Source organism: Pelophylax lessonae (genome assembly GCF_965119305.1).
Source record: "Pelophylax lessonae genome assembly, chromosome: 9".
Taxonomy (NCBI): domain Eukaryota; kingdom Metazoa; phylum Chordata; class Amphibia; order Anura; family Ranidae; genus Pelophylax; species Pelophylax lessonae.
The window spans coordinates 159,516,287-159,538,152 of NC_138776.1; positions in this window are offsets into that span (position 1 = coordinate 159,516,287).

Sequence of the window (21,866 nt, forward strand, 5' to 3'; positions counted from 1 at the left end):
CACTGGACATAAGGGCATTGGCTCTTGCTGCTGTCAATTACAGCCTGTGAGGAGGGAGTGGGGGATGGGGCTGAGCCACGCTGTGTGTGTCAATAAACACACAGAGCCCGGCTTGGGACTGAGTACGCACGAGTGCCTCCATAGCAAGTATGTATATATACACATACACATATATAGGTGTGAAAGTAGCAGAACCCTATGCTTGCGCTAATGAAATAATTAACAGGCATATGGCTTCTCTGCTATAACACCTATATATGTTTATAAATACATATAAGTGTGTGTGTATATATACCCCTATACAGAATTTCAGATGTTTTGCCTGCCTCCAAAGACCCCCAAAAAATGCCCAAAAAAAACGCCTGCTGCAAAAACACACCTGGGCGTTTTTGTAGCTGGCGTTTTTTTGGGCATTTTTCGGGCGTCTTTGGAGGCAGGCATAACATCAGAACTTCTGTGTAGGGGTATATATACACACACACATGTATGTATATATACACATACACATATATAGGTGTGAAAGTAGCAGAACCCTATGCTTGCGCTAATGAAATAATTAACAGGCATATGGCTTCTCTGCTATAACACCTATATGTGTGTATGTGTATAAATACATATAAGTGTGTGTGTATATATACCCCTATACAGAAGTTCAGATGTTATGCCTGCCTCCAAAGACCCCCAAAAAATGCCCAAAAAAAAAACGCCTGCTAACCTGTTCTATTTATCTCCTGTATCTCCTGTTCTCTTTATTTCCTGTACCTATTAATTCTAATACAAACAAACTTTTTTTCTGGTTCTGGACATGCTACAGAGCTGAAACTTCACAGGTACACTTTTTTAGACCCCCCAGACACTAAATCCAAAGAAATCTCTTTTTTTTTTTTTTCAATAATTGGCTCTCTATCAAAAATGACAATTTTTAAGAACTTTTTTTTTGTGTGATTAATAGTCCCTGGGGCATGACCCAGAACCCTAGGCACTTTTTAGGAGCATTTATTGGGTTTTAGGGCTTCAAAATTGTGTTTTTTGATTACCGAAGTTCGGGTCCCATTGATTTTAATAGGGTTCTGAAATCCGGGCCGAACTTTCAGGAAGTTTGGGTGTTCTGGACGAACAGAACTTTTGAAAAGTTCGATCATCCCTAGTAAGTATGACATGTTTGCTATTAAAAAACAAATCCTTTACAAGCATTTACAAGGTAATATTACTGTGCAACTCCAATCAAAACCTTTTCTTTAGTTTTGGATAGCTGGGAAGGGTCAAAACTAGGGATGCCGTTTTTTTGGGAACGAGTATAAGTACCAATACTTGTGCTCAAGTACTTGTCGATACCAATTACCAATACTGGAATGGCACTGATCCTCCCACTGACACCAGCAACGGGCCACTATTCCTCCCACTGACACCAGCGATAGGCCACTATTCCTCCAACTGACACCAGCGATGGGCCACTATTCCTCCCACTGACACCAGCGATAAGCCACTATTGCTCCCACTGACACCAGCGATGGGCCACTAATCCTCCCACTGACACCAGTGATGCGCAACTATTCCTCCCACTGACACCAGCAATGGGCCACTATTCCACCCACTGACACCAGCGATGGGCCACTATTCCTCCCACTGACACCAGCGATAGGCAACTATTCCTCCCACTGATACCCAAGATAGGCCACTATTCCTACCACTGACACCAGCGATAGGCCGCTATTCCTTCCACTGACACCAGCGACAGGTCACTATTCCTCCCACTAAAACCAGTGATAAGCCATTATTCCTTCCACTGACACCAGCGATGGGCCACTATTCCTCCCACTGACACCAGCGATGGGCCACTATTCCTCCCACTGACACCAGCGATGGGCCACTATTCCTTCCACTGACACCAGCGATGGGCCACTATTCACCCACTGACACCAGTGATAGGCAACTATTCCTCCCACTGACACCAGCGATAGGCCACTATTCCTCCCCTTAATACCAAAAATGTATGGTTTACTCCCACTGATTGCAAGACAATTTCTACTTCCAATGGCCACAGTCCGGCCCCCCTAGAGTCTGAAGAACAGTAAACTGGACCTTTGTTTAGAAAGTTTAGAGATCCCTGCCATACGTGTTATGGGACAGCAAGCAAAGATGGGGAGGGGGTTAAAACCTGCATCTTTTAATAAAATCCATCATTTTAGTAACATGGGATTCAAAATAATCTATTTTGAAAATAATACATTGGTTGCTACCGTTATTCTTTTTCTTGAAAATGCTAGTTGCCTATCTGCCATGTTATTCCAATGGTTCCACTGCTTTACAAATCATTTACCTGGAACAACTATGCAGATCAGGCCTCATGTTTATTTGCTATGTGCCATTGAAAGTCAGCGATTCAGTAAGTAGTGATGTTGGAGGACCAGCATAACCACTGAGCAGTTCTCATTTCCAGAGGGAGGACCACGATGACAACTTCCTTCCAATACAAGCGTCTTTAATTGAGTATCACTAGGTCTTATTCTGTTTTAGTCTGCATAATTCTATTTAACGTCTGACCTGCTGTGCAGTCATTTAAAAGTCTGATTCCATCACGCTGCAGAAATTTTGTAGGCCGTAACGGCAAACAGTTAATGAACTGTGAATGAGGGTTCCAAAAACATTTCAGAAAGGTTTATTCGCTGACAGATCACTGCAAAGAATCTTTGTTCTTACACAAGTTAGGCATAAAAATATTATTAACACCCTATTTCACTTGACTGGGCAGAATAATAATAATAAAATGATTGTAAACTGGAGGTGTACAGAAACCTGAGTACATGCTGTGAAGATATCACCAGGGACATTAAACTGCATTAAAACATTGTGGATATCTTCTGGTGAATGACTGGCAGGGAGACATCTAGGCTCCATTCGCCATTGTTTCTAATGCTATCTGAAGCAGTGCGTTCTGTACCTCCTTCCTCTTTCCCAATAACAGGATGCACCGGTGATTGCCCCTGGAGTTGCCCTTAATGGCTTAATTCTCTCCAGAGCATCCTATGACCAAACCTACAGCCACAATCATTCTTTGTTTTCAATACTTATGTAGCACTACTTCCTTGGGAGCTGCTGGTTATGGATTCCCCTGGGTTATCCAAAGCGACAACTTGACAATATAGCATATTCAAAGTGCTTGGCTCAGTCAGAAAACAGTCCAGGGGTTTTGGTTTTTTGTTGTTTTATTAGAGAACTTGGATAGGAGAAGGGATGAGTGGGATACTCCAACTGTATAAACTATGCACAATTGCTGGGACCTCTATGTAACGCTGAGTGCGGCAAGGCCGCTGCTTCACCTTGCCACTTTAGTGAAGAAGAATTACTGAACTGTACTGCACTGTGAATAACTCTTCAGGGTCCTACTTGGCACCCCCTTTGTCCCTACTCTTCAGGGTTCTGAAACTGGCACCCCCTTTACTCTGACACTCTGTGTGAGCTGACCCTTTATCCTCTGACTTCACTGGAGTGGTCTCTCTTCCTGGGCAGACCCTTTGGCAATTCCCCTGGTACTCACGGACACTGTTTTTCCCGGAAGACTCTGCCAGTAGCTCCACTGTCAGCTGTACTGGATCCTCTGCGACTCAGCTCCACACCTGGTTCACTAGGCTGACAGCTCAAGACCACCTTCCTCATGCAGCAGCAGGAGAGACAAGCTGTCAGCCTCCTCCTGGGACTCTGCTTCCGGCAAAAGACGCCCTGTCACATGTCCCCCCGGCTTTTATGAGCAATCCCTGGATGAATTGCAAGAGTGCCCTCCCACTGGGACTATTCAAAAAAGCCAATGTGTCACTGGCTGGGTTTCCTCCACTGTCCAACAGGCTTCCCTATTGGATGCAGTGGGGACACTCCCTTAGACCCAGTGAATCACACCTGGGAACATGCAAGAGGCAACCTAATAGATCAGGCTCCTCTGATAGGCAGATGGAGCATACGATGCTTTGAACCTAGCACCTAACTAGGAGGGTGCTACACTTATATAGCACCAACACAATACAAAGCATTTGACAGGGTACACTGATCTAGTCAGTTCAGTCTGTGTCTACTGAAGGAGCCCAGAGCTCTCCACTACATGCACAATAGGGACAAGTTTGGAAGAGCGTCAGGTAGGCCATTAGCATGTTTTTGGATTATGCATGCAAATATGGGGTAATTTGTTGATAATTCTGCAGATACAGTATGAGTAGAATATGTGTTTCTCTTAAAATACAAAATAACAGTAAAGTAGAGGAGTGCCCATGATCACAGCTCCAGCAGTCCTCTAGAGAACACTTATGCAATATTCATGTCACATTTTTCTTGCATAAACACAAAGCTTGGTGATTGCCTAACCTCCCTTTTTTATTTGTTCCACTAAAAATCTAAAAATATCAATATATTATTAGTCATCAAATGCCGTTCCGCAAAAGGAATTAATGAAGGTAATAGTGACACAGTTTCTGAAAAAGACAAGAGGTTTTCATGGTCTTAACTAGGGATGGGCGAACGGTTCAGCCCAAGCTTGAGTTTGGGCCCAACATTTACCTTGTCGGCCAAATACCAACCGCCCAAATTTGCCCAATCAAAGCCCAGTGTAAGCTGGTTGTTAAGGAGCAGGGCCGTCATCAGCTGTCAATGGGTTTCCCCGCTGACAGCTGAACAATGAATAAAAAAACTGCCAGGAAAAAAAAATAAAGAAAAAAAATGGTGTGGGGTTGCCCCCAAAATTCACACCAGACCCTTATCTGGGCATGCAGCCTGGCAGGTCAGGAAAAGGGGGGGGGGCAAGTGAGCGAACCCCCTCCTCCTGAACCATAACAGGCCACATGCCCTCAACATGTGGGGGTGGGGGTTTTTTGGGCAGGGCCTGAAGGACCTGGTATGGACTGGAGAGGGGGACCCCATGCGGTTGCCTTCTTTATTTTTTCAATAGCCATGTGCCAGCAATTGTAACCACAAGTCATTTTAAATAAGATTTGACTTGTTTACAGATGGGCCACTTTACAGGCACATTAAGGGGACCCCCCAGGCACTATATTTAAAGTAATTTTTCATTTTTTTGTTGCACATTAAGCATAATTAAAATCACTGCTCCTGAAAAAAACGATTGTTTTTATTTTTTTTTAATTGATACTTGTCCCCCAGGGAAGTACCCAGACCCCCATACCCCTTTTTATGGCCAATTACTTACATATACACCTTCAAAATGGGCACCTTTGATTTTTCCTGTTCATAGACTTCAATGGGGTTCGCCGTTGGGGTTAGAACATTTCCCCTGTACGGGAGTTCTGCTACAAACTAAACAGGGGGGTGTTCGGCCCATCCCTACTATAAATAAATGTTAGGCCAGTAGACTATTTCTTTTTCCATAGAGTCTTAGGCTAGGTTCACAACTATGCAGGTTGCAGTTGGTGCATTTTTCCAACCCTATTTGTGGTGCATTTTGCATTTTTTATGAATTTTTCTAATTTTTTTTGGCACTCAAGTCGCATCAAAGTAGTGCATGAACCTTTATGTGTCTAAATTTACATGTTAGGGCTAGGATAAAGGGTTAGGATTAAGGTAAGAGTTAAATGTTAGTGTTAAGGTTGAAGTTAGGGTTAGCGGTAATCATTAGGGTTACGGTTTGGAGTAATCATTAGGGTTAGCGGTAATCGGTAGGGTTAGGGCTAGCCGTAATTGTTAGGGATAGTGTTCTAAGTATCATTAATCCTAACCCTAACAATTACTGCTAACCTTTACCACTAACCCTCACCCCAACCATACCCTAGCCCTTAAGTCTAACCTTAACATGCGACTTTGGATACATAGAAGAAGGGTTGGCCTCACACCATCAGAAGCTTAGATGAAATGAAGTCCTTTATTGCATAAGTCAAGCACGGATAGGACACACAGGATACAGGACACATAAGGTTCCTGCACTACTTTGATGCAACTTCGATGTGACTTCAGTGCCAGAGAGTCAAATCAAAGTCACATTCCATGAAAAGAACTGTTATAATTTTCTATTAGCCCCAAAAAAATGCATTAAAATTGCAACACATCCACTGAGAGAAAAAGTCCCCCTGACCCTTTCCAAAATGTGCACCGGCTCAAAACGCAGATGAAAACTAGATCCATAAGAAACCATGTTAAATGGACTGTAGTGTTTCTGCAAAACACACTAAAAACACATAGGTGTGAACCAAGGTTTAAGGCTACCTGCTGAAATAATCTGTAACCCATAGAATGCCATAAATGTTCTCTAAACCCATCAAAGATATTGGGCTACAGGCTTCTAAAGACTATAGGTCCTTTTCCACTGCATGGAACCGAATGGTTCGGCTCACTTTTGTGCTTTTCCACTGCTGGTACCGCATGGTACGGTGTAGGAACGGTTCGGTACGGTACGGTATGGTGGGTATGGTGGCGCTTTTCCACTACATGGAACCGAATGGTACGGCTCTCTAAACAGTACCATAAACAGTACCACCTCAGTTGTGGTTCCAAGAGGGCCGTACCGGTACCATATCCCACAATCCTTTGCATGCAGCCTTGACTGTTTGTTACTACTAGCCACTGATTGGTCAGAGAATCGTTGTTATCCCACCCACTTAATTTAGTACTACTTTAGTGGAAAAGCAAACCGTACCGAACTGTTCCAACACCGTACCATGCGGTCCCATGCAGTGGAAAACCAAACCAGGCCAAGCAGGGCCAAGTGGAGCTGAGCCGGTAATTGCAGTGGAAAAGTGCCATATGTTTAATATGTCACACAGATCAAAAAAAGCACAAATAGGACTATGACTTGCCATACATGGTCGATTAAAACAAGCAATGTAAGCATGCTGAACGTTATTTGTGATTAATAGGATACGTAGAACTGTGATGACAAGGGCTTCCTTTATGCTGAAAAAATCTCTTTCCAACAGAAGATCACGTGCCCTGTATTCATCTACTATTAAAACAGGGAAGAAGATGGCAGCAAGAAACATTGATGTGCAACATAAAAAGTTTAACAGATGACTCACTGCCCACCATTATCAATCTCCTAATCTATGTCCCTTCCTTATAAAAGTGAATTAAACCTTACCAGAATGAGATGCAGTTTGCCAAAATTGTTTGAGTGATAAATCATGAGACTTTTGTAAATGAAATACTTGTTTACACTCTGTTGTCATCATCACCCTGTTATCCACTTCCTGCCATTTTGCACTTGCTCCAGTGCTGGCTGCGTGGTATTTTATGGCATGATGGTGACAACAGAAATGCGTGTTGAAACTTCCACTTGTAGTCTTTAGCAGAAGCCCAGGGTGGCAAAGCAGAATGATTGGCAGAGAGGGACAGATGGTCGTCACCTTATAAGAAGAAGTGCCTAAGCGAGGACTTTCATGGGAGCATCACCAGACCTAATTTAGGAAATTATTTTTAACATTATTAAGCATATATAAGATTTTAAAGCTCACCTCTCTAGGTTATAAGCAACCACCCCCCCCCCCCCCCCCCACTAACTACTGGTATTGAAAAAAACTGTCCAAGTGCCCATTTTACTTGAAGGTACAGTCATGTGGTCATCCTGGAGGTGTCTTTGGGGTCGTTATCATGTTGAAATACTGCCCTGCGGCCCAGTCTCTGAAGGGAGGAGGTCGTGCTCTGCTTCAGTATGTCACAGTACATGTTGACATTCATGGTTCCCTCAATGAACTGTAGCTCCCAGTGTTGGCAGCACTCATGCAGCCCCAGACCATGACACTCCCACCACCATGCTTGACTGTAGGCAAGACACACTTGTCTTTGTACTCCTCACCTGTTTGCCGCCACACATGCTTGACACCATCTGAACCAAATACATTTATCTTGGTCTCATCTTACCACAGGACATGATTCCAATAATCCATGTCCTTAGTCTGCTTGTTCTCAGCAAACTGTTTGCGGGTTTTCTTGTGCATCTTCTTTAGAAGAGGCTTCCTTCTGGGACGACAGCCATGCATACCAATTTGATGCAGTGTGCAGCACATGGTCTGAACTCTGACAGGCTGACCCCCCACCCCTACAACCTCTGCAGCAATGCTGGCAGCACTCATATGTCTATTTCCCAAAGACAACCTCTGGATATGATGCTGAGCCCATGCACTCAACTTCTTTGGACGAACATGGCAAGGCCTGTTCTGAGTGGAACCTGTGCTGTTAAACGGCTGTATGGTCTTGGCCACTGTGCTGCAACTTCTTATAGCCTAGGCCATCTTTATGTAGAGCAACAATTCTTTTTTTCAGATCCTCAGAGTTCTTTGCCATGAGGTGCCATGTTGAACTTCCAGTGACCAGTATGAGAGAGTGAGAGCGATAACACCAAATTTAACACACCTGCTCCCTATTCACACCTGAGACCTTGTAACATTAATGAGTCACATGACAGCGGGGAGGGAAAATGGCTAATTGGGCTCAATTTGGACATTTCCATTTAGGGGTGTACTCACTTTTGTTGCCAGCGGTTTAGACATTAATGGCTGTGTATTATTATTTTGAGGGGACAGCAAATTTACACTGTTATACAAGCTGTACACTCACTACTTTACATTGTAGCAAAATGTCATTTCTTCAGTGTTGTCACATGAAAAGATATAATGAAATATTTACAAAAATATGAGGGGGTGTACTCCCTCATATTGGGGATACTGTATTTCTGTTTTGTTGTTTTTGCTTGCTACATCCATGCCCTTTTACAGTCTCTTTGCTACAACACACATTCCGTTATACACTATATTGTCAAAAGTATTGGAACGCCTGCCTTTACACACACACGAACTTTAATGGCATCCCTGTCTAAGTCTGTAGGATTCAATATTATATTGGCCCACCCTTTGCAGCAATAACTGCTTCAACTCTTCTGGGAAGGCTGTCCACAAGGTTTAGGAGTGTGTCTATGGGAATGTTTGACCATTCTTCCAGAAGCACATTTGTGAGGTTAGGCATTAACCACTTAAGGACCGAGCCTATTTTTGACACATTTTGTTCACAAGTTAAAATCAGTATTTTTTCCTAGAAAACAACTTAGAACCCCCAAACATTATATATATTATTTTAGAAAAGACTCTGGAGAATAAAATGTCGGTCATTGCAATCATTTTTGTCACGCGGTATTTGCGCAGCGGTCTATAAAGCGCCATTTTTTTGGAAAAATTTTGAAAAATCACATTTCACTGCATTTAAAAAATACTAAACAGTAAAGTTAGCCCATTTTTTTTGTATATTGTGAAAGAACATGTCACGCCGAGTAAATAGATACCCAACATGTTACGGTTTAAAATTGCGCCCCCCCGTGGGATGTCGACAAACTACGGTCAATAGAGATCTCAATCTGCGACGCTTTAAATTTATTTAACGGTTACCAGTTTAGAGGTAGAGTGTAGCTCTTTTTTTTAAATTATTGCTCACACTCTGGCGATCGCGGCGATACCTCACATGTGTGGTTTGAACAGCGATTTCATTTGCGGCTCGACTTGCGTATACGTTTTTTTTTGTGCGCGAGCTAACGGTGACGGGGGCGGCTAAATTTTTTTTTTTTTTTTTTCCCATTTATTTTATTTATTTTTTTAACTTTATTACAGTTTTAAAAAAAAAAAAAAAATCTGATCACTTTTATTGCTGTCACAAGCAATGTAAACATCCCTTGTGACAGCAATATGTCGTGACAGGTACACTTTATGGAGGGATCGAGGGTCTAAAAGACCCTAGACCCCTCCACTACACTTCCCTGTATGCAAAATGCCAAAAACGGCGTTTTTGCATACAGCCGATTTTCAAATTTGCCGCCTTTTGCGGCACAGTAACCCGGAAGTGACGTCATGGACGCCGCCTCCGGGTTACGTCAACGGAGCCCCAATCGATGCTGTTTCCGGCATTCATCGGGACTCCATCCAGCCGGCGGACGCGCCGGCTGGGTGCTCGGGGCTCCCGGTGGGACGGGAGCCCCGAGCAAAGCCACGGAAGGCGGCGGGAGGGGGGGGGACGTCCCCTCCCGCCCCCCCGGGTACCGATCGAGCGGCTCCCGAGCCGCATCGGTCAGTACCGACGGAAAGCCAACCGTCGGCTTCAAACCACGGTACCGGAATGATGCCTCTAGCTAGAGGCATCATCCCGGTACACTACCGCAAAGTTTACTGACGTAGACCTACGTTAGTATGCGGTAAGTGGTTAATGTTGGACGAGAAGGCCTTTCACGCAGTCTGCACTCTAATTCATCCCAAATGTGTTTTATCAGGCTGAGTTCAGGACTCTATGCAGGCCAGTCAAGTTCTTCTACCCCAAACTCACTCATCCATGTCTTTATAGATCATGCTTTGTGCACTGGTGCGCAGTCATGTTGGAACAGGAAGGGTCCATCCCCAAAGTTGGGAGAATGAAATTGTCCAAAATGTCTTGGTATGCTGACGTCTTAAGTGTTCCCTTCACTGGAACTAAGGGGCAAGCACAACCCCTAAAGAACAACCCCACACCATAATCTCCCCTCCATCAAATAATTTGGACCAGTGCACAAAGTAAGATCCATAAAGACATGGATGAGCGAGTTTGGGGTGTAGGAACCTGGCTGGCCTGCACAGAGTCCTGACCTCAACCTGATAGAACACCTTTGGGATAAATTAGTGTGGAGACTGTGAGCCAGGCCTTCTTGTCCAACATCAGTGCCTGACCTCACAAATGCGCTTCTGGAAGAATGGTCAAACATTCCCAAAGACACACTCCTAAACCTTGTGGACAGCCTTTCCAGAAGAGTTGAAGCTGTTATAGCTGCAATGGGTGGGCCAACTCAATATTGAACCCTACGGACTAAGACTGGGATGCCATTAAAGTTTGTGTGCGTGTAAAGGCAGGCGTCACAATACTACTGACAATATAGTGGGATATGGGAATACTAGCATGGTATCTTCTTCCCCTATTCAGATGGCTTGTAGAGGAAACTGTGACTTTCATCCATCAAAATACACGATTTAATTTAATTTTTTCATTGGGCTTCAATGGCTGGGTTTACATTTTTAAACAAATTCCCTTTCCAAAGATCTGAGATCAGACAACACATGATTTAAAGTTTAACTGAAAATATAATATTTCACTGTATTTAAATGTAGAAGATGATAATTTTACATCTATTTATAGATTCCTTCCAACACACAGGGAAGAAGTACTCTATTAAACACATACATAGCCTGTCATTTCTTTCCTGGACCAGACCCTAAGAGTGACTTTGCGGTAGCCTATTTGTAGGAATTTATTCTATTTATATCCAATTAGAGGCTGCTGTGTTGGTTGGCGAGACGAGAAATTACATGGCTAAAAAACACCTACTCATTACTCCGTTCACTGAGCAACAACTGGGACCCATGACTCAGACAAATAGGGGGAATGTTTGAACATGTCGGACTTTGGGAAGGCTGTCACGGAAAACATCCACCGAGCAAAATGTTACACATAATGTACTGAAGCGAGACCAAGATCAGACGCTATATCAACACAGATGTAGAGGTTCCGTAAGGTATAAAGCTTCCAGAAACGGAATCATGAATATATCTTTCCATCCATCTTTCAAGCCTTTGCTGTGCTGCACTTTGTGTGCCGGTAGACAATTGAAGTCACTGTACCTCCACCTACCATCGTTTACAAGCAATTAAACACAATTACTTCAAAAGCCACACAAGGATCACCAAAAGAAATACAGAAAGACAAAAAAAATCATGAACAGAGAAATAGTTTGCATTTCCTCGCAGACTGTTTCACCTATAAGTGCCGGTTCACACTGAGGCGGCACGACTTCGGGGGCGACCTGTGAAGTCGCGTGCAGAGGACTTCGGCGCGACTTGCACGGACTTTACAGAATGAATGTCTATGCAAGTCGCTCCAGGTCGCCCCGAAGTAGTACAGGACCCTTTTTCTAAGTCGGAGCTACTTGTGTCGCTCCTATTAGAACGGGTCCCGTACCACACAACGAACCACGACGGACCGCGACTTGTCAGGCTGACCAAGTCGTCTGACAAGTCGTACTAGTGTGAACCGGCACTAATTACTTAAAATAGGATGGTAACCAGACAGATTCATAGATAAGTGGGATGGATGGAAAACCACCAAAGGGAAGTGACAATGTGAAAATACAAAAATAATAAAAAAACACGCAAGTTCCAGTGCCAATACAATTTTCACCCTTGTGGTACTGGTTTCATAAAGGCTGACATATTGGTTGTGCAGGCTGGTTGACGGAACCCATCTATGTAGGGTTGCCGCCACCTGGATTAAAAGGATGAGGTGGGAAACCTACATCTATGCCAACAGCATCTTTACCCCCACTTAACAGTGGGGTATCCACGCATCTTGGGGGTATGAGAACCAGAGCTTTTTTTATCAAGATAGGTGCAGGAACTCCCCCCCCTGTGAGTCACTCCTTGTCTCCGACCCCTACCCACATCTGAGCACCATCCCATGGTCTCACCCCCTACTTACCTCCAAGTACCGCCCGTTTTAGAGAGTTCAGAACTAAGTTTTATTTTGTGGTACTAAATAATTTGTATGGTATTTAGTAATGACAACAAGAAAAGCAGTAAAATAGATACTCTGTGGCCAGCAACAGTAAGTATGGTTTGCTTACACTCCTCTTCTAGCTCATACTAGAGCAGTGATGGTGAACCTTGGCACCCCAGATGTTTTGGAACTACATTTCCCATGATGCTACACTACACTGCAGAGTGCATGAACATCATGGGAAGTATAGTTCCAAAACATCTGGGGTGCCAAGGTTCGCCATCACTATACTAGAGGGTGCTACATATAATACCACTCCAGGCTGGTCCACACCTTCCCTCAGTACTACTGAATGCAGATCTAGCTTGTCACTCAAAGTCTAACAAGCAAAATAGTGGATGGCCACACTCCAGTAAACAGATTTCCATATTGATCTACCAGTTCATGGATATACATCTATGAACTGGTAGAACATTACTAGTTCATGGATGTATATCAATATAAAAAAAAATAATCTTTTACCTTTTGAGGCCATCCACTATTTTGCTTTAGCACAATGGATATTCAATATAAATATAAAATGTATGTAAACCCTAAAAATGAACTTCTCTTATTTGATCCCTGTTGGTCTGATAAATAAACCAATAACAGTATTTGGTTATATCTGATAAATAGATGCTAAATGTATCTAGTATATTGCATTTTTATTTAAAGTCCAACTCGGGGCAACTAAAAAATGATCCCTTGCAGTGGGACTGCACTCGCACTGCACACTGCAAGGGCTAATTGTTGGTTTTGGTCTAGTGCAGTGATGGCGAACCTTGGCACCCCAGATGTTTTGGCACTATGTTCCCCATGATCCTCATGTACTCTGCAATGTAGTTGAGCATCATGGGAAATGTAGTTCCAAAACATCTGGGGTGCCAAAGTTCGCCATCGTTGGTCTAGGGCAGTGATGGCGAACCTTGGCACCCCAGATGTTTTGGCACTATGTTCCCCATGATCCTCATGTACTCTGCAATGTAGTTGAGCATCATGGGAAATGTACTTCCAAAACATCTGGGGTGCCAAAGTTCGCCATCGTTGGTCTAGGGCAGTGATGGCAAACCTTGGCACCCCAGATGTTTTGGAACTACATTCCCATGATGCTCATGCACTCTGCAGTTTAGATGAGCATCATGGGAACTGTAGTTCCAAAACATATGGGGTACCAAGGTTCACCATCACTGGTCTAGGGGAACAAAAAAAGATTTACTTACCCGATCCTCTGCTCCTCCCTGCTGCTAGACCAATCCCCTCAACCTCTTCTCTCCCATGTTCTAGCAGAGCAGAGTCCATAAACCTGCATTAGAAGTGAAGACACCAAGGGGCAGTACGCCGCCAGAGTTTATGGGGGTCTGTCTGCTGGGAAGGGGATCAGATAAGTAAAACTGATTTTTCTCTACCCAAAACAAGTGATTGCGACCACACTGCATTTAAAAAAAAATGTTAGTTCCCCGCGAGTTGAGGCTTAATAAAAGCTAGTGCAAAAGTAGGAGGTTGAAATAAAACGCTTGTTGGTTTTACCAATCATTTGTGACATAATTATTCTTCATGGCCTGTTTGACTGAATGGGAGGGCATGGTGTCTTTTGCAAAGAGGAAGTTACATTTTATGTCCTCTCCCCCCCTCCTTCGTAGCCACATTTGGCACAACTGTTTGGGGGAATAAAGTACCTCGTTTTGATAGGTACCCATCCCCCTAGACCAGTGATGGCGAACCTTGGCACCCCAGATGTTTTGGAACTACATTTCCCATGATGCTCCTGCACTCTGCAGTGTAGTTGAGCATCATGCGAATTGTAGTTCCAAAACATCTGGGGTGCCAAGGTTGCCATCACTGCCCTAGACGATCCCAACAGCAGTTCAGCCCTCTTCTCTTTATGCAGTCTTCTGGGAAACGTCACAGTTCCTAAAAGGTTGCAGGACCATTCACACAGCGCAGTGTGGCTCGTGCTTGCGCATTGGGAAGTCCACTCTTAAGCCACAAGAAGTCACAGTCGGCTTCCCTTAGCAAAGATGCTGGCTCCAGGGACCTGAAAACTATTAAAGAACCGGCTCAGATGAGGACGGCGCTGGATCCCTGGACAGGTAAGTGTCCTTGTATTAAAAGGCAGTAGCTACAGTATTTGTAGCTGCTGAGTTTTACTTTTTTTTCTTTTTTTTAGGGTGAAGTTCCATTTTAAGGACAAGTTTTATAGAAACTGTACAAACGTTAGCTTTATTAGAATTGAGCTTTGTATTTGTCACATTTTCATATCTGAAGAATACAAGAGTTGTAATCAGGGATTTTTATCTCAGAGAACAGGTGCAGGTACTCCCCAGTTCCTATTTCTGTTTGTCCCTGTCCTCTACCCAAATCTGAGCATTGTCCCATGGTTCTACCCCCTACTCACTTCCCCGTACCACCCTTTTTAGAGAATACAGAATCAAGTGTCATTGTAATTTGTAGGAATGTGTTATTGATAACAAGAAAAGAAGTATACTAGATCTCCCAAAGCCAGCAACAAAAGACCCCCCCCCCACCAGCAACAATAGATCCCTCAGCAACAATATACCCCCCTGCAGCAACAAAAAATCTACCAGCAGCCTGCATCAAAAGACCGCAACCTCAACAGTAGATCCCTCCCAACAACAATTGACACTCCCAACTGCATAGGTGTGAACCAGGCCTTAGAGCACCAGGGGGTTAACAGCAGCAACAGTCACCCAGATCCTGAAATCAGAACGGTACTCATAAGTCCTTGGGTACTTGGATGCCTCCTTCCAATGTCAGGTAGGCATTTCATTAGTGGACTCCCCAGACCAAATCCCAAGTGAAAACCCTTTTCTTTAGCTTCAGAGCTTGGTAGCAAGTAGGCCCCCTAGCATTAGCTTAGCTGGGACACACAATGAGCTCCTGGTAAACGTCAGCTGCCTAGGAGGGCAGCAACAACACAACACCCCTCAGCAACAATAGATCCCCGACCGCAACATAGACCCCCCCAGCAACAAAGGATCCCCTATTCTTTGCCATTACATTAATTTAGTGCTGGAGGTGCAGGAACTGCGTTCCCCCACGCTCCTGCTGAAAAAAAAGCCCTGGTTGCAATATATCCATAAATACAAAAAAGAAAAAGAAAAAGAGACCCATCCACCTTCATTGTTTCCGCTACACATACAAGAAACGTAATCAGCGCTCTGCAGTTTACAATCTGTGCTCATATCGTTGCAGGGCAGGCTGATCCAAGTCTTATTTTATCCTATTCATATCCTTAAAAACATTGTCAAAAAAGAGCTGAGCTCAGAAAAATGAATGGTACTATACCATCAAGGTGCATAACACTCAAACAACTTAAGCTGAAATTCAGTTTTCAATGTGAAAGATAAATGAAATGCAGCGAAATTACCTTTTGGAATAACTAAACCCGTTCATCTCTCTTGCAGCATATGGATCTGTCTTATCGGTGTATGACAGCGTGCACAAATGAATGCTGAGGACAGGTGATTGTCTTCCCAGCACATTTACTGGGGCATCCAATCTTTTTCTCATCAATTTAGGTTGGTTAGCACTAGAACTTGGCAGTCATTTACTATATTTACTGCAGCTGAAATATTCAACCATATCATTGCACTTTTGCTAGGTAAAAAATGAGGTTGAGCTTGAAATTGATAATACTGTATATATAGTACACAGATAAATATTCCCCAAAAACATCATTTTTTAAAACTCAATTTTACCAAAATAACAAGAACATACTTGTAGGGGGAATGCCCCCTGCTTTGTTTCTGCCTACAATTAAAGTGGTTGTAAACCCTTACTTATACCAGTGAAGTGAGTAGCCTCATGGGATACACAGATTAAACTAATCCTCCTACATAAATTCTAACTGTTTATCTGCAGTCTTCTCTTCTCTACGGCCGTTCAAAGTCCACAATCTATAAAACTTGCCTGAGAGCTAAAAAAAAAAAAAGGGTGGAGCTAAAAATACACTCTGCAGAGCTCAGTGAGGAGAGTTCTGACAGCTGATTGGCAGGAAGAGACGCACCTCGTACACAGCACACAGTGACAGAGATACGGGTGTCAATCAGCTAGAGATCCCTCCCATGTCACCATTTTTCTCTTGGTGTCAGGAAAATTTGCCAGAAGAGATTCATGCCGATAGCAGAATAACAAAGCAACAGACAGAAATGAAACTTAGTGCTGTTAATTGAGACAAGTACACACTATAGAGGGATATACTTTTTTCATATTTAATGTCTGTTTACAGTCACTTTAAGGATAGTCAATGCACTCAGTAAGGCCCATTCACGCTTGATAATGCTAACACATTTAACAATCCCCTCCCCTCCAGACTGACAATGCTGCTGTCTGTTTGAATCTGTCTTCTCTGATCCTCCCCTTCTTCCACAGTCCCCAATCCATTTGCTGATAACATAGTGCCTTGGGGCAAGCTGCACATGCTCAGTTTGGCGTGTATTGCTAAAGAGTTTAATTTTTCTTTGGAGAGTGCATGTGATCAGCACAGGGCCAATCAGCACTGTCCAGACAGAGGGCCAGGGATTCTGCAGCCTCACAGGACAGTCAGAGGAGAAGAAAAACTCCTCCTACAAGCTTTAAGCAGACACTGATATAATTCACAAGACTGCTATATACTGCTGGTGAGAAAAGGTATTTAGCAGTTTATATTTACTAAAATAATTCCATTTCCATGTTGTTTGTACTGTGGGAGACCAGATATAGTGAATGCAGGCTCCTGGGTTTAGTAACACTTTAATTTCTTTGGAAATGTATCACAGATCTCAAACGACTAGATTGTGTTGTGTATGGCCACATTTGTTAAAAAATTGACCACCTACAATCACCTACCACCTACAATCAAGTGACAGGCAGCCGCTCCTGCACAAACCGCCGTAGGTATAGGGCAGCTAGGGTGCACTCCCGCCCCCACTCATCAGCGGGGAAGCCGATGCATGGGACAGGCGGCTCAGATTGCTGTCTGACACCCACGATTGCTCCCCACTGAGAGAGAAGAACGGTCAGCTGTTGTAAACACAGCTGGCCGTTCTTCTCCCTGGAATGATCATAGAGCTCATGTGACCCTTCTATATAGGATCACAGGTCTCTATGATCATTTCACAAGCCACGCCCCTCCACAGTTAGAATCACTCCCATAGGCTCACAATTAACCCCTTGATCACCCACAATGTTAACCCCTTCCCTGCCAGTGTCATTATTACAGTAACATTGCATATTTATAGCACTGATTACTGTAGTAATGTCACTGGTACCCCCAAAAGTGTCAAAAATGTCAGTTAGGGGTCCGATCTGTCCGCCGCAATGTCGCAGTCCCGCAAAGAAAATCGCAGATCGCTGCCATTACTAGTAAAAAAAACAATAAAAATCTTTCCCGTAGTTAGTAGACGCGATAACTTTTGCACAAACCAATCCAAATACGCTTATTGCAATTTGTTTTACCAAAAATATGTAGCAGAAAACAAATTGGCCTAAAATGTTAAAAAAATTAGATTTTTAGATTTTTTTTTTTGGGAATGTTATAGAGCAGAAAGTGAAAAATATTGTTTTTTTTTTCTTCAGAATTGTCGCTCTTTTTTTGTTTATAGCGCAAAAAATAAAAATCACAGAGGTGATTAAATACCACCAAAAGAAAGCTGTTTGTGGGAAAAAAAGGACATCAATTTTATTTAGGTACAGTGTCGCACGACCGCGCAATTGTCCGTTAAAATAACGCAGTGCCGAATCGCAAAATATGGCCTGGTCATTAAGGGGGCAAATATCCGTAGTCGCAAATCCAGAAGTGGTTAATACTGTATATAATATATATAAGACAGGAGCAATAGCCCTCCATACACATACTGTAAGTTATTTGTAGGTGTAGATCCCATTTCTGGGGTAAATCTGGATCCATAAAGAGCTTTCACGCCTGCAGCTGGGTGTTATATAACTTATCTTGGCATAGCTAAATAAGCCTTGAGATTAGCAACTCCGCAGAAAGAATGTCTCCTAAACACCAGGAATAAAAAGTGAAATAACAGCCCACAACCCGTTCATTTGTTCACGATAATGGCAAATAGTAATTGTGCCGTCTAATTTTCTAATCCAAAACTGCGATTTCTAAGTGATTTCTTATGCTGAACAATGAGCTGTCAGCCTAGGACATCTGCGGATAACCGTAGGATGGGCTGTCAGGCGTTTCTTCCCCTTGCCTGTCATAGCCCCGGGGTAGAGAAGTTCCATTCATTCTGTCATACACCCAATCTGCATTGGGGAGGCTCTAGGCGTACAGCGCTCTGGAATTTGGCCATCTGCCTGTATCCTGCATTCCCACTCCCCCTGAACTGTGCAGAAATAGACATGGAAGGATTTTCCTTATACATCTCCAGGTTCCTCTATTTCGGCCAGAGTTCATCAGAGGACAAGGGTTCTCTTCTAGTCCTATGGACTTATCAATGATAGTGATGTGCCTTTAAAGATGACCTTTGTGTGATATTTTTTAGAGCTGCATGTGAAAGCACTTATCTATGCGGGCCGTGCGGCCAGTGATGTCATACTGTGATTCAGACTAAACACAAGTAAGAGGAACTAGAGATCTTATATTCCCCACTGTACCCTTTCACCGAATCATGAGTAAGTCATTCCCCAAGACTCACATATACATGGAAAATGTTATTCGTGTAGCATGTTTTACCATTCGGTTTATTATTGCCATAGAAACCCATAACAACTCACCAATGGTATTTTAACCAAAATGATAGGGCATTTGCTAGCTTGTGCATGTATCCCTATGCCTGGGTACAACCAGCATGCCGAGTTTTACCTGCGATTATCGCCAGCGGCTGGTATAGCAGCTAGCAATAATTATGGCACTTTTCCACTGCAAGTACCGGCTTGGCCCCACTTGGCCCTGCTTGGCCCGGTTTGGTTTCCACTGCATGGTACCGCATGGTACGGTGTTGGAACAGTTTGGTACGGTTTGGTACGATTTGCTTTTCCACTAAAGTAGTACTAAAGTGGGTGGGTGGGATAACATTGATTCTCTGACCAATCAGTGGCTAGTAGTGACAAACAGTCAAGGCTGCATGCAAAGGATTGTGGGATATGGTACCGGTATGGCCCTCTTGGAACCACAACTGAGGTGGTACTGTTTAAGCGAGCCGTACCATTCGGTTCCATGTAGTGGAAAAGCGCCGCCATACCGTACCGAACCGCTCCTACACCGTACCATGCGGTACCATGCAGTGGAAAAGCACAAAAGCGAGCCAAACCGTTCGATTCCATGCAGTGGAAAAGCGCCATTACTGTCTTCTCCCGCTGGGAGAAGACAATGGCTTGGCAGGAGGTATTCCTGCATCAACACTGTCTGTGTTGACGAGGGAATCAAGGGAATTTCTTTTCTGCAACCCATGTAGACCCAAAAGACCCAATAGGAGGGTCTTTTCATTCAACTGTCTAGACAGTTAAGGCCCGTACACACTTGATGGAATTCGGACGAAATATCCTCCGATTTTTCTCTCTCTTGCTCAGTGTTCATAACCGTTTTCAGTTGACATTGCATAAATGTTCACGAAATTTCTCGTCCGATTTTTATTTATTTTTTTTGGGACATTTGTTCCTAGACTTCCGGGTCATCAGCAACTTCAGATCATGCGCGGTCTTTCGTATTCCGATTTTTCACGGACGTACTGCATACACATTAAATGAAAATTGGTCGTCTGGGGATGGACGATAAAAATTTTGGTGTTTGTCCGTCCATTTTTTTTCGTTGAAAATGTCGGCATCGGCTGCTGAAAGTTATGTACACACTAGCCGAAAATCGTACGATTTTACCTTGGACGGGAATTTTCGGCAGATTTTCTCCTAGAGTGTACCCCACTTTAGTCTTATATTTTCTAAAATGTATGCAGTTGACTAACTTTTGCTTCCATTTTTTCTACAGGTGGGATCATCTTAGAGACAGTTAGTTAGGGAATGTATATTGTGTTGCCTTGAAAATCCCCACCAAAGGAGTTTGTTTGGTGGGGGTGCATCATCTTCGTGCACCTAAATTGTTTGTATATTTGTACAGCAGAGTATGTATAGCTATAACTGTAATTTATTTGTACATTCGTTCTTTCCCTTTCCCCCCTTTTCCAGGTTTGTTGGATAGTCCTGAGTTTTTGGCCACAGTTTTTGATAGGAGGCGGCTGCCTCAGAGTCATGGGGACATGACTAAGTTTGGTGTGGGGTGGATGTAGCACCCTACAAAGTAGGTGCTAGGTAAAGTATAGTGGGCCCTGGCAGCCTAACAGCAGGGCCATGATTTTCAGCTGCGCTGTCATGTCTCTCAGGTGTAGCTGTTGAGACTGGGGAGTCTCCCCACTGTGCTCCATGAGAGGGTTCTCATTGGACAGTGGAGGAAACCCAGCCAATGGTGCACTCAGGCCTGTATCTACCCCAGAAAGGCAGATTCTGCTGCACAGAATTCTGGGAGTGGGTATAAGTTTGAGGGGAACGCATGACGCAGCGTCTTTGGCGGGAAGCAGAGTCCCAGGAGGGAGAGTACGGCTGTCTCTCCTCCTGTCAGCAGGATCGGGTGTCCCAGGCAGTTTGCTTAAGGTACCAGAGGACTGAGCTGAGCTGCAGAGAGGATCTGGTGTGCCAAGGACCAGCGGAGTTGAGAGGGGTCCAGTTTCAGGAAAGCATTCCCAGTTTGTGAGTACTGCAAACTGCCCCCTGGGCGTCTGCCTAGAGAAAGAGCGGACCACTCCGGTGAAGGTCGTGGGGATCCAGGAGCTAGCTAGCCGGTGCAAGAGAAGCAGACAGGGTGCCTAGTGAGAGGACCCTGAAGTGTAGAGGGGGTGCCTAGTGAGAGGACCCTGAAGTGTAGAGGAGGTGCCTAGTGAGAGGACCCTGAAGTGTAGAGGGGGTGCCTAGTGAGAGGACCCTGAACTGTAGAGGAGGTGCCTATTGAGAGGACCCTGAAGTGTAGAGGGGGTGCCTAGTGAGAGGACCCTAAAGCGTAGAGGGGGTGGCTAGTGAGAGGAACCTGTAGTGTAGAGGGGGTGCCTAGTGAGAGGACCCTGAAGCGTAGACGGTGTGGCTAGTGAGAGGACCCTAAAGTGTAGAGGGGGTGGCTAGTGAGAGGACCCTGAAGTGTATAGGGGGTGCCTAGTGAGAGGACCCTGAAGTGTAGAGGGGGTGCCTAGTGAGAGGACCCTGAAGTGTAGAGGGGGTGCCTAGTGAGAGGATCCTGAAATGTAGAGGAGGTGCCTATTAAGAGGACCCTGAAGTGTAGAGGGGGTGCCTAGTGAGAGGACCCTGAAGTGTAGAGGGGGTGCCTAGTGAGAGGACCCTGAAGCGTA